The sequence below is a fragment of the Papaver somniferum genome, chromosome 9 (assembly GCF_003573695.1).
Source record: "Papaver somniferum cultivar HN1 chromosome 9, ASM357369v1, whole genome shotgun sequence".
NCBI lineage: Eukaryota > Viridiplantae > Streptophyta > Magnoliopsida > Ranunculales > Papaveraceae > Papaver > Papaver somniferum.
The window spans coordinates 81,321,611-81,335,349 of NC_039366.1; positions in this window are offsets into that span (position 1 = coordinate 81,321,611).

Sequence of the window (13,739 nt, forward strand, 5' to 3'; positions counted from 1 at the left end):
TGAATGTAACAGTCCTCACTTTGATTAACCGATGTTCATCATTCATTTGGAGATCAAAGATTAAGAGTGTTTTATAAACACAGAGGGAAATTCAAGATGACTGCAGAAACTGTTTGGATCGAGTGTTTGATGTTCTCAAGCATTACATTAGTAAGTAAAAGCCTGAACTCTGAAGCTATGAACTGATTTTTGATTCCCATTTTCAGTAAAACAGAAACGCTTAATCTGAGTTATTGTTCAAGATCGAGCAGCAAATCTAGAGCATCAGAATAATAACTTAGTACTTATAGAATATCTATATACACCTTAAATTTATTGTTATTACAGATTGTTTACCAAAGTGAAAAGCAACACAGTGAATACAAGATGAGCCGATATTCTTCAAACAGAAACTGTGATCTTAGTTTACCAGGGATGTTTTAGCATTGAACTCCAAAGACAGTAAGCACAGACAAGTTTTTGAGAAATGTAAACATAAACAGCAAATGATAAAGACATCAGTAAAACATCTTTCCAATCACCCTTCTCTTTAGGACTCATTGTTTCTTTCAGTTCCCTCCCAATCTTCTCAAAATCAGCATAAATTCTAGGTATCAGTTGTTTATTTTCCTTTGCTTTCTCACCCTTTTTCTCTTTTGGATCTGAAAAACCGATTGGTTCACCACACACACAAGAAAATGAAACATGGGTTCTTGAATTGGATCTCAAGGATGGAACTAAAATGTTTCTGGTATAAATTTTAGAATGTGGAAATGATGATAATGCAGCCATTGAATAAAGAAACAATGCAATGGAGCTTACTGCTATGGTTGGCTTTAGTTATAAATGGGCAGGAGTTTGATTTTGTGAGAAGATTCTGATTTATTTCTGAAAAGAGACGTAGAAGTTTCATGTTTGACTCATTGTGTAAATAGATTACATAATTGATAACCAACCAAATTCTTTTTGTAAGTTGCTATAGAAAATATCTTCTATATCTGACTATGAAAGTCTTGTTTTCTGGTGGGAGATCTGACAAAAAAAAAAGTGAAAAATGGATAAGAAAACCAAAATATCTGTGCAGGTGTTACTGGTTTAAAAAAATGTAGATAAAAAAAAATACTTAGATGATGTGTGCACATATTTCATCATCAAACACGTGTATATAGGAACATACGTGGAGAGCATGCGGACAAAGTCATCAAAGCATGATGACATGTGCCCACAACCAAGATGCCCATCCCGCCGACGTTGGATCGTTGCCCGAACAAATCTAAGGGCAGAAGTTAAAGGATGTTCCGGTAATACGTTGTACTGCGGAGCACCAAATAACTCCCAAAGAGTTACTTTATCTCATCCCCAAAAGAAGCCAAGATCAACGATGGAGAGAAGATGTACTGACATAGACACGACAGAGGCAGAGAACACTTGCCTGACACGAGCAGGCGCCTCAACTACCCGCATTAAACACTCTGAGCAGCATACGTGTCGATCAACCCGTGGAGCGAACGAGGATGACTCTGCGTGATGAAGTTACGAACGAAGACCCCTGCGTGATGGACACAAAACACAAGAAGATAAGGTTCCAACGGCCTTCAGAGATGGGTCCCACACTCTAACCCTATAAATACCCCCTCTCCACCTAGAGTAAAGGGATCGGAAAAACTGGGGAAGGAGAGAGAAAAGATTGTAAGTGTAAGTTAGTCCTTTACAATGGACAGACCCATGTAAACTACAAAGTCACTCGACTATCTTTGTAACCATCAAGTACATAGTGAAACAACAACTCCGTGGATGTAGGCCTTAGTGCTGAACCACGTAAATCCCGGTCTCATTTACACTTCAGCACTTTATTTTTGTCTAACGCTTCATGAGTTTTACTTTTATGCTTCGTTTTCTTTATCTCCCCTTGCGTAAACGCCACTCGCAGTATTCTTAGATGAGGCTATGATAAACCCGAAGGTTTTGAGCCAAGGAATCAATGCCATTGTATTATCAGCACGAGTTGGTACCTAGAGTTTGAATATTGTTTGTGAACATATAAATGCTTACGTGATTTACGTGTTCATAATTTGGCGCTAGAAACAGGGACTTCGTCCCGGTAAAAGATTTATCTTATCCTGTGATTTCATAATTAAATTAGCGTAAGATTGCTCTGCTTCATTATCTTTAACAGTATTTATCTTTTATTAACTTTGCCATGTTCAAAAACGCACCCGTTGTCTTCGGTACTACCGACAGTATCGTCGTTTACTGGTTAAAAGATTTATTACTTAGATCCACGGATCTACATTTTTCTAGATCTCGTACGGACCTATCTTTCCGTTGGACTTTCGTAAGTTTTCAAAGGATTTACGTGCAGTTTTAAAAGGGGTTTTCTCGCGTTTCCTCATACTTTCAATGAATCCGCACTTTTAATAAGAATTTAATCCATATACTTTTAACTCATGTTTGAATCAAATGGGCTACCCTAAGAGTTCTCTGTGGCCCTCGGGCAGTTTCTCCCTGTCGTGGAATTAGGAATTTTCGCAAACTAACCCAATCCGCACGGACATTTCTGTTTCCCGCTGTTTGAAATTCCCTTGTGCAGAAAGATGCAAGAAGTAGGAAAATCCAGAGCCACGTCAAAGGAAGCACCGAGGACAACCCCGGTCATCACCCGGAGCAAGAAGAAAGGAGACAAAGCCAAAATGACCAGTCAGAGACAGGACACTGCGGAAATCACTTCGCCTATGAATGCTAATTCCGTTGCAGCCGCGGCCCTCAGAGCAGCGGCGACAAAATATAATACGACAGCGGCGGTCCCGAAGACTAGGAAGCCGTGAAAACTCTTGCTACGAATAAATTTCACCAACCAAAAGAAATGGTGGATGAATCCAGAACGTACCAACCCGCGCACCCGCCAACCTTCGGAATGCCATCAACCAATGAGTTGAATCAAACTGTGCAGGTGGCTCTAACACCGCAGATGGGCACTCCGCCCGATCTGGGAATGCCAACAATCCAAGCTGAACCTCCCCCGCCTTTAGTACAAACCATAGAAGAAGGCGGCACGGTGGCCGTAATAGCACGAGCTGGGACTCCCAATCAAGGGTCGAACTAATCAGACCGATTGATGGTCGAACTTGAAGAATTGAAGAAAAGCCAAAAGTCAGAGAAAACCAGGATTTAAAAGACCGGATTGCCTTAAGCACAAAGACGAGCCAACAACTCGATGAAGCAAATTCAAAGGCACCCGAACCAAACCGAGACCGAAGAGTCATCGTAGCGGCCAATGGAAACGCGGCCAGAGGAAGTAGCGCATCCGACCCAGATTATAACGATGGAGAGTCAAGCTATCATGAGCAGAGGAATGTAGGGCACCACCGCGCGATGGAAAAGCTGCGTGATGAAATGATGGCAGAGATCAGGCAATTAAAAAGTAGACAAGGCGGAGGAAGGTTGGAAGAAGTCATGAGAGAGGCTAACTCCACACCCTTAACTCATCGCCTGGCCAACACACCTATTCCACTCAAATGCCCTGTCCCGACATTCGAATGCTATGACGGATCCAGCGATCCCGCTGCACACATTCGGTATTATAACCGTGTACTGGCTAGGTGGAGCCAGAACGACGCAGTACTCTGTAGATACTTCCCATCGAGTCTGAAGGGATCGGCATTGTCTTGGTTTGATACTCTGCCGCCAAACTCCATCCACTCCTACGACCAACTCGCAGAAAAGTTCTTAAGAACTTACATGAACAACAAGGCTGTTAATACTGGAATGGATAAGCTTTTTTCACTGGCAATCGGATATAAGGAAACCACGAGGGAATACACCAACAGATGGCACAAGGTCTGCCAAGCCATAGGAAGTGTGGACCCGGTGGTAAGTATCAATTGCTACAAGTGGGGATTAGACCGAATGAGTCCACTCTTTGTTGAGATTCATGGAAGCGTGCCCAAGACAGAGGGGGATCTTCGAATAATTATTGAAAAACACGCTCGTCTCGAAGAAATCCAGCGTGAAAACCCGAGGGCGTACCCACAGAGAACTCACCGTACGAATTCCGCAGAATAAACCACTGGAACCAAAAGGAATTGCTCGGTGGAACGACCCCACGAAGATAGGAAAGAACGAAGGGACGAAAGGCGAAAAGACGATCGGAAGTTCGAAGATCAAGTTTACACAAAGCTCAATGCTAGCTATGCTCGGATCCTGCGAGAGGTCAAAGGAAGGGAAAATCTGGAATGGCCATGGTCAAAGGGAAAACAACCCCCAAGAACCGAGAAATCCAAAGATTACTGTGAATACCACTGTTTCAACGGTCACCAGGCCGAAAAGTGTAAAAACCTCAAAATAATGATCCAGAAATTAATTGATGCGGGCGAGCTCAAACATTACATACGAAAGGATGTCGCAGAGGATAGATCTAAACGAACCAAGACAGTCCAACTTCCAGAAGGGAACCGCACAATCAACACCATCTCATGTTCTGAAACCGCAGGGCCCTCACTTACAGCACATATAGGAAAGAGGTTACGGAAGCATTTCGAGGAGCGATGCGAATTGTGTAAGATCGATGGGATAGAGGTGGACGAACATGAAGAGTGGATGGACTCACCTATTATCTTCGATGCTGAAGATATCGACGAAGATATGGAAGACCATAACGACCCCTTGGTCCTCACACTACCCGTGGCTGGATGTAACCTTAAAAAGATCCTCATAGACGGGGGGAGCTCAGTGAACGTTCTATTCTACGATGCATTCAAACGAATGAAGCTCCATGAATAACAGCTAATGACCTCTTATTACACCATCTACGGATTTAATGGAGCACCCACGAAGCCCTTGGGAGACATCGTGTTGCAGGTTGACGCTGGACCCATGAAAGTAGAAACACGGTTCAGCGTAGTAGACGCCCCGTCCCCCTACAATGCCATCATTGGACGAAAATGGTTACATAAACTCAAGGGGGTGGCGGCAACGTACTACCAATATCTCAGATTCCCTACACCTGAGGGAGTAATGGAAATCAAGGGAGATCGGGTCTCTGCAAGAGAGTGCCAAGCCACTCAGGATCGCATCAACAACGAACAAGAAAAGCAAACAAAACCCGAAGACTTAAAAATAAAGAAGCTGCGAAAGAGAAGGCCATAGACCAGTTCCTCAAGGAAACTACAGGAAGGGATTTGACCAAAGATGATAATGTCCGGAACACAGAGACAAGTACTTCAGCAGCCAACGCTGGACAGAAACATACCAAGTAGCAATTAAAGAACGCCCCAGTCCTCGGGGATCCGAAGCCGGTTTTCACGCCAGTAGAGCCCGTAAAAGAAATCAACATAGGAACGGAGGAAAACCCGAAGATGATCAAAGTAGGGACCATAATGGACGAAAAGAGAGAAGATTCCCTGACCAAGTTACTTAAAGAATACGCAGATGTATTCGCCTGGAAATTAGGAGATATGCCTGGGATTGACCCAAAAATAATCCAACATGAGCTGCGCATCAAACCAGGCACGCCACCTTTCAGACAGAAAATAAGAAAAGTCGCGCCGGAATATCATAAGGCAGTGGAAAAAGAACTTCGAAAACTACTAGACGCAGGTTTCATCAAGGAGGTCAAGTACCCTACGTGGATCTCCAATATGGTCGTCGTTCCTAAGAAAAATGGGGGGGTTAGGATATGCATCGATTTCACTAACCTCAACAAAGCATGTCCAAAGGATAGCTATCCATTGCCAAGCATAGACCAGCTGGTAGAAGCAGTAGAAGGATATGAAGAACTGTCATTCATGGATGGACATTCTGGCTACAACCAAGTGGCCCTGGCAGAAGAGGATCAGCCACACACAGCGTTCTACACACCACATGGTCTTTATTGCTACACTAGAATGCCTTTCGGACTTCGAAACGCAGGGGCAACATACCAAAGAATGGTCGATGCTATTTTCAGGCCATGGATTGGAAGCACCTTAGAAGTCTACGTTGACGATATGCTCGTCAAAAGCAAGCTGCGCAAAGATCACCACAAGGATCTGAGAGACATCTTCGAAGCAATGAGGAAACACCGCATGAAAGTAAATCCAGAGAAATGTACTTTCGGTGTCACCTCAGGGAAATTCCTCGGGTATTTGGTAACAAAAAGGGGCATCGAGGTAGACCCAGTGAAGATTCAGGCCATAGTAGAAATGCCATCCCCAAAGAATTTAAAAGAAGTTCAGAAGCTCAATGGGTCCATAGCAGCCTTGGGCAGATTTATTGCCCGATCTTCGGACAAATGCAGACATTTCTTCAATATTCTCAAAAAAGGGAGCAAGTTTGAATGGACCGCAGAATGCGAAGAAGCCTTCCAAAAAATCAAAGAACACCTAGCTTCGATTCCGATCCTGCAGAAGCCGGATCCTGATGAGGTTTTGGCATTATACATAGCAGCAACCGAAGACGCAGTCAGCGCAGTGTTGGTCAAAACCAATACGAAGATAGAACAACCTATCTATTACGTCAGTAAGACCCTCAATTCTGCGGAAAGGAACTACACAAAGATCGAACAGCTTATCCTAGCATTGGTATGGGCTACTCAAAAGCTGAGAACCTACTTCCTAACTCACTTCGTCCGGGTCCCATGCAAAGCACCACTGGAAGCAGTCCTCAAAAGCGCGGGAAAAGTGGGCAGAATAGCCAAGTGGAACACCCACCTGGACCAATTCAACATCATTCATGAAATTCAACATTCTCGAAAATCCCAAGTTTTGGCGGATTTCTTAGCAGACCTTCCCCTGGACAACGACGATGAGATTAAGGGAATACCAGAAGCCGAGGAAGAAAGCAAGGATCCAATGGATATCCTCGAACCCTCGAGTCAAAGACAATGGGAAGTCTTCGTCGACGGTTCCAAAAATAAGGAAGGAGCAGGAATAGGCATTGTCATCACCACCCCAACCGGAGAAAGGATTGTACAGGCACTCAGGTTAGAATTCAAAGAGCATACCAACAACATCGTCGAATACGAGGCAGTCGTACATGCCCTCCGAATAATAATAGAGATGGGAGTAGCCGACGTAAGACTAACAAGTGATTCACAGCTTGTCATACGGCAAATAGGGCTCGAGTACAACGTGTACGATGACACCCTCTCAGCTTACATGGCCTTGGTCCAAACATTGGCGTCACAAATTCCGAACATCAAGTTCCGGCACTTATGCAGAAGGGATCTCAGGCACGCAGATGCCCTGGCATATATATCATCCATGCTGAAGGACGAAAGCATCGAAGCTATTAAAATAACAAGGGTATACGAGCCTTCGATTACACCTCAATTCTCCTTCGCTACCAATCAAGATACAGTGGAAGAAAATACCGAAGACCAGGTAGGAGAGGACATCCATAACGATTTCGACGAAGAAGATATCCTGTCAAGAGCAAATCAAGACGAAGACTTCAGCAACGAAGATGATTGGAGAACGGTGATCCATGCGTTTCTCGAAAAGGGAAGTTTACCCGCGGACCATAAACAGGCTAGGAAAATACTCTCCAAAGCAGGAAGATATGATCTTCGGGATGGGGTCCTGTACAAGAAATCCTTCCTCGGACCGTTACTACGTTGCTTATCTCGAAAAGAGGGGCACCGAATTCTAAATGACATCCATTATGGGGACGCAGGGAATCATAGCGGTATGAGATCACTAGCCGACAAAGCCAAAACGCAAGGATATTACTGGCCCACGATGATACAGGATGCCGCAAGAATGTCCCGACGATGCGAAGAATGTCAGCGTTTCGCCAAAAAGATACACGCGCCAGCAACAATGTTAAATTCTGTAGATAGCCCGTGGCCATTCGCAAAATGGGGCATAGATATCGTCGGGCCTTTCATCGAAGGATCAGGGAAAAGACGATTTTTGATAGTAGCCACGGACTACTTCAGTAAATGGGTGGAAGCTAAAGCCTTAGCTAGGATCAGAGACGTGGATGTGTTTACTTTCATATTCCAGAACATCATCTGCAGGTTCGGCATACCAGCAGAAATCGTATCCGATAATGGTAAGCAATTACAAGGGAAAAACATAGACATGCTCTTCGATGCTTTCAAAATAAGGAAGAACAAATCCACCCCTATATACCCTCAAAGCAACGGACAAGCGGAAGCCACCAACAAGACCCTCGCCCTTATCCTCAAAAAACAATTAGACGAACATAAGGGGCGGTGGTGTGAACAGTTACACAATGTGTTATGGGCATACAGGACAACGCGAAGATCTGCCACTGGGGAATCCCCGTTTCTTCTCACTTATGGAGCTGAAGCAGTCATCCCTACAGAGATACTCATGCCAACCACAAAGACCGAAGCGTGGGAGAAAAATCTCACAACAGACATGATGTTAGAGAGATTGGACGACCTAGAAGAAAGAAGGGAAGCAGCATTGCAGAAGATGGAAAATTACCAACGAAGACTTGCAAGGGAGTACAACAAAAAGGTAAAGCTTCGGAATTTTGTAGAGGGGCAGTATGTGTTGAGAACAATCCCACAGTATCAACGAGAGAAGAGATGGGGAAAGTTAGCACCTACGTGGGGAGGACCTTTTATAATACACGATATTGCGGGAAGCGGTTCCTACTACCTTCGTAATCTGAAAGGCGAAGTCCTCCGACATCCTTGGAATGCTAAGTGGCTCAAACCATACTTCCCATAGGGGCAACGCAGCCTTGCAACTGCGTGAAGGGTACCAGAAGAAGAAGGGAGCGTGACCACTCTACATGTTTCTATCTCTGGACGAGGAATTGCAGGCCTCAACCTATCAATCAAACAAGCTTTCTATATATCAACTAAACCTATCGACAATATTGGGGAAAGTAGTTAATCTACAATCTCTCAGGGCTCCCCCGTCAGTGTCCATAAGTGTAAGACCAGGGGGAAGGCACCCAGCAGAAAGAGATACCCAACCAATCTTAAGGCAACGGGTCGACGGAATGGGTGTATGTAAATTTTTTAACCCCATATCCTAGAACGTTGCCTCGGCCCCCACCGTCTGGGAATCCTCTGGCCAAGGGTTCGCCGCGGGGTGACAGGTCTCAAGCCGATCACGAAGGTACCTCCCTTCGGGATCGCACCCAAACACTTCAAATCCTTTTATTTTTAGAGTCTTTCATCACAATGACTAAAATAAAACAACAAACTGATATTGCAGGTATATCAAAAAAATGATCCATTTCATAAAGGTTGGTTACAAAAAGCGACAAGGCCATGGATTGTAAATATACACATCCAAAATTTACAAGGAATACACACCAAAAATATTCTCTTTTCACCAAAAATTTACAAGGAATCTCAACGGAAGGATAACGATGCTGCGGTCTCTACTTAGAAGAGGCCACCACATCAGCAGGATTGTTCCGAAGAGTTGAAGGGACGCTCCCACCAGACGAGGGTCCCGAAGAGCCAGGCAGGGAAGCAGGCACTGGACGACGTGGCTTTTCACAAGGCCATGCTCGGTCTTAAGGCCAAGCTCAATCTTCTCCAGCATCTTGTTTGTCTCCTCAGCCAATTGACACCGAGCCTTGTGCTTAATAACTATCGTCCGGTTGGGCTTGGGATAACAATGAAGACAGACGATTCACTTCTTTAGAAGCTGCACCAACGGCCTCTTCGCGGGACGCCGCCAAACTCTTAAAATGATTAGTCTGTTCTTCCTGCTGCGTTAAGGAAGATTGAGCCTTTTTAAGCTTTTCATTTGCAACGCGGAGTTGTCCCTCGAGCTCTGAAAAAGACAACACAAGGGAGTTAGCACAGTAAAGACACAATCACACTCGATGAAATAGAGTTATACCTTCGACACAAGCCGAAGCCTCTTCATACTCATTAACAACCGCATCTCGCGCTTCATCAAGATGGTCATATTCCGCGGATAATTTCTTATAATCTAGTTGAAGGTTGGTGAGAGTAAATTGACTGGCATCTAATTCTACCTGCTTCATCGAATCCATGTGACGAAGGTGGTCGACCTCTTTGTTTATCTCTGATACCCCCTTGCTCAATCTGTACATACACACTTCAAGATTTCTCTCAGACTCAGCCTGACGAGCTACTTCAGCGCGGGACGCGGCAAGGGCCTTGCTTAGAGCATCGGCTTCGGCACGGGCATTGTCCCTTTCTCTAAGACACACACACTATCCTTAACTCCTGGAAAAGGGAGGGATCGAGCCTTTTGTAATTCCTCTTCCAGAAGTTGTATCCTAGACTCCAACAAGGAAGTACGCTCATGGGATTCCCGCAAATTCTCACGTGTCCACAACAGTGTACCGTTGAATAAAGCACGGTCATGGTTATACAGATTCTGCATATCAACTATCTGAACATGCCTTGCGCGCCATACCTCAGCCCGAGCGTCCCACTTTTTGGCTTCGCTTTTAATTTTCTCAACAAGCTCTTTGATACGAGATTTCTGCCGTGCCCTTTCATTGCGGAGCCATATCAGCTCGGGGATGCCACCCACTGAAGATAGCGTGGGGAGACTCAGACAGAACACCCTAAGTAATGAAGGAATTATGACACATTGCGAGGGAAAAAGAGGAAAAAGAGCCAAACCTGTGAAAGCTGAAACTTGGCCGCGAGTTTGTTCTAACTCGGCGCGAACGACTGCAAGCTCTGAACGAAGACCAGCCTCCGCTTCACCCAGCTTTTCTTTCTCTTTGAGGTTTTTCTTCAGCTCTTCAATTTCCACCTCAGCCGCAGATAATTCCTTTTCTCTGTGACGAAGCTTAGCCTCGAGCTTCAGAGATTTCGCTTTGAAGAACTGATACACACGTGGTTACAATGCTCACTCCTCATCATCTACACATCAAGACGACAAACATTATTTTACCGAAGAATTCGATCGTCACGAAGAAATATGTACGAAAATTTACCTCCAAGACACGCTGAGGAAAGCCATATTGATACCCGTCGGCTATGGCCATCATATCCGCAACGGAAGAAGGAGGCTCAGACACAAGGGTAGCTTCGGGAACACTCAAATTTCTTCCCCAGGCCTCAGATACCCGCGCCTTGGAAGACATTTCCATCATACGACGGGGTATACGCATCAGAATCCTTTTCACCAGTAATAACCGGGGCGGGATGAGGGACAAATAGCAGATCCTTTTTCTTGAGCCAATCCATTATGGCGTCCTCACCCTCAGATGTCGGCGAATGAGGAAGATCCGCGGCAGGCGAATCAATCACCGACTTCCCCTTTTCTGATACGGCCCCTTCAGCACAAATGTCGGCACCAACATGCGCACCATGCTCCTCCGCGCCACCATCCTGAACAGCAGCGTCTTCGTTATCAGCAACCCCGAGCACATCCCAATCGTCATTGGGGGAAAGTAGAGAGAAGTCCTCAGGAAAATCGAGGGCATCGTCGAAGAACTCCCCTGTGGAATACATCCGGTCAAAAGAAAACTCTTGAGAAAGGGTGGGGAGAGTATCCGCGGCATCACCAGCAGGGACAAAATATCACCATTAACACCGCCATCAGCTACCACGGCGTTGTTTCTCCCTTCATCACCATCATGACCCGCACGGACCTCTTCTTCGACATTGAGAGGGGAAGTATCAGTACGTTCCTCCCCATCTGTAATCTCCTCATCCTCAGCAAACTCTTCGTTCACCGGACTGGTAACTTCTTCATGAGCCTCAGCCTCACCCATCACAATGGTAGAAGACTGCTTCGACTTAATTTTTCTTCTTCGACACCTGAACCAACACCCAAAAAGAGTTATTTTTCCCCGAACAGTTGAATTTCTAAAGAAGGAAAAGCGCAGCTAGAACCGCATACCTGGGCAGTCGAGGCACTCCTCGGTGGAAGTATAGCACCAGAACCTTCCTCCTCGTCTCCCTCAACGACGTCAAGGGCATAAGGAAAATTCATACCTGAGAAGTTTAAACGCCAGGGACAGAAATCTCCATAACGAGCAGGAGGAGATTCACGTGGCCTGCTACTCTCAGTAGGACGCCAACCGCGTGGACCGGGAATCCAACCGTACGCCCAAGGACCAACAACTTCGATAACGGTAGCGTGCCACTCGTAGTCATGGTCGCGCTTGATCCTCTCGCGTGCCGGAAAAAGTTTCCGCTGACTAGACCCTTCCGTGCCGGGAACATACTTCAGCTTGGCATCGCTGACCTCATTTAACAGACGAATTTCGCCCCGAGGAGCAGCAAGATTCCGAAGGCTAACACTCCACGGCTTACGGTTCCTACTATTGACGTAATCACCGAAGGAGTTATTGAAATTCTCAGGAGTATACCATTCCTTCTCCGCGGGATTGGGAACGTAACAAGTCATTGTCGTCTCTCCCTTACTCCGCAGATAGCACTCCCTCAGTGCACGGAGATAATTCCCCGATAGTTGCGATACAGAACGGCTGTGAGTATTGGTGGAAGAGCCTTCACGACTAGCAAGCACATCATAGTAGAAGGAATCACCTGACTTATATAACGGCAGCATAAGACCAGCTTTGAACGCTCCAACCGTAGTCAACAAATGAAATTCATCGAACTCATACCTTGAGATAAGCTCATAAGTAATATCATCCTCAGGGGCATAGAAACGAACCTCGAAGGCTTGAAGCTCATGCTTTTCCTCGAATATTTAGAGATCAATATGCTTGAACGTTACTTTTTTCTTGCTGACCGAAACGCTGCGTATCAATAGGGCAGCCTCATCCTCCTCGGCGGGACCGGATGAACCAATGAAAGCCTTTCTCTTCAAAGAAGGATTTTTTGAAGACTCAGCCCTCGGAACACCACCTTTGGTATTCTTCCCTTTAAAAGAACTTATAGGAGGGGGCGGCAGATGACGCTCGGGCTCTACAGAACGTAGAGGAGGAACATCAAAAGCGACAGCACGAGTCGGTGGCTGCGTACTCCTAACATCATCACGAGGACGAGACACCGAGCGATCGAAAACTCTTCGAGACCCAGAAGGATTTGTCGAAGGAACCTCTTCCCTAGAAGATGAGGCCTTCGCCCCAGAAGAAACTCGATTTCTACGAACATCATCTTGAGACTCTCTACACGGAGGAGTTCTCGATAGACCAGAACCAGGAGTCTGATAAGGAAGCCGCGGACGGTCAGACATGGTTGCGAAAAGATTAATCATAAACAAGTCAAAAACAAACACAAGGACATCATAAGATCAAAAAATCCACATAAATATCAATCCACACACGATAACGCAGAAACCCTAAAATTAGCATACATGCTCGAAACTCCCTAAATCACTACCCTGAAAGGCTCAAGAAAAACAATGGCCTCCTTGATTTAAGACGAAGAACAGGGGCAAACTAGCATGCAAGCATTAAAAGAAGTTCTTCATCACAAACAAGGGATAACAGTAGCAGAAAATTTACAAATCAACATAGCGTAAAACAGTGGAAACAAAGAAAAGAAAAAACTTACCAGCAAAAACAGCAACAGAAAGAACAAATCAGAAATAAAGAGGAGGCAAGTGTGATTAATGCTAAGGCGGAGAGAATTTAAGGACTGAAGAATGAAGACTGACAAAGAATTTAAATGAAGACTGACAGAGAATTTAAGGGCTGAAGAACAAGGAATGAAGAGCAAGGAATGAAGACGGAGAGAATGAAATTAATTTTTCTCTCTTCCTTAATATACTCGAAAGAAAGAGGAGGAAGTTAAGAGAGGAATGGGAAACGTGCCCAGTAAATGAGAAATTAATGCACGAATAAAGAAACATGCCCAAGTATCTAGGAGAAGTTATTAGGAGAGA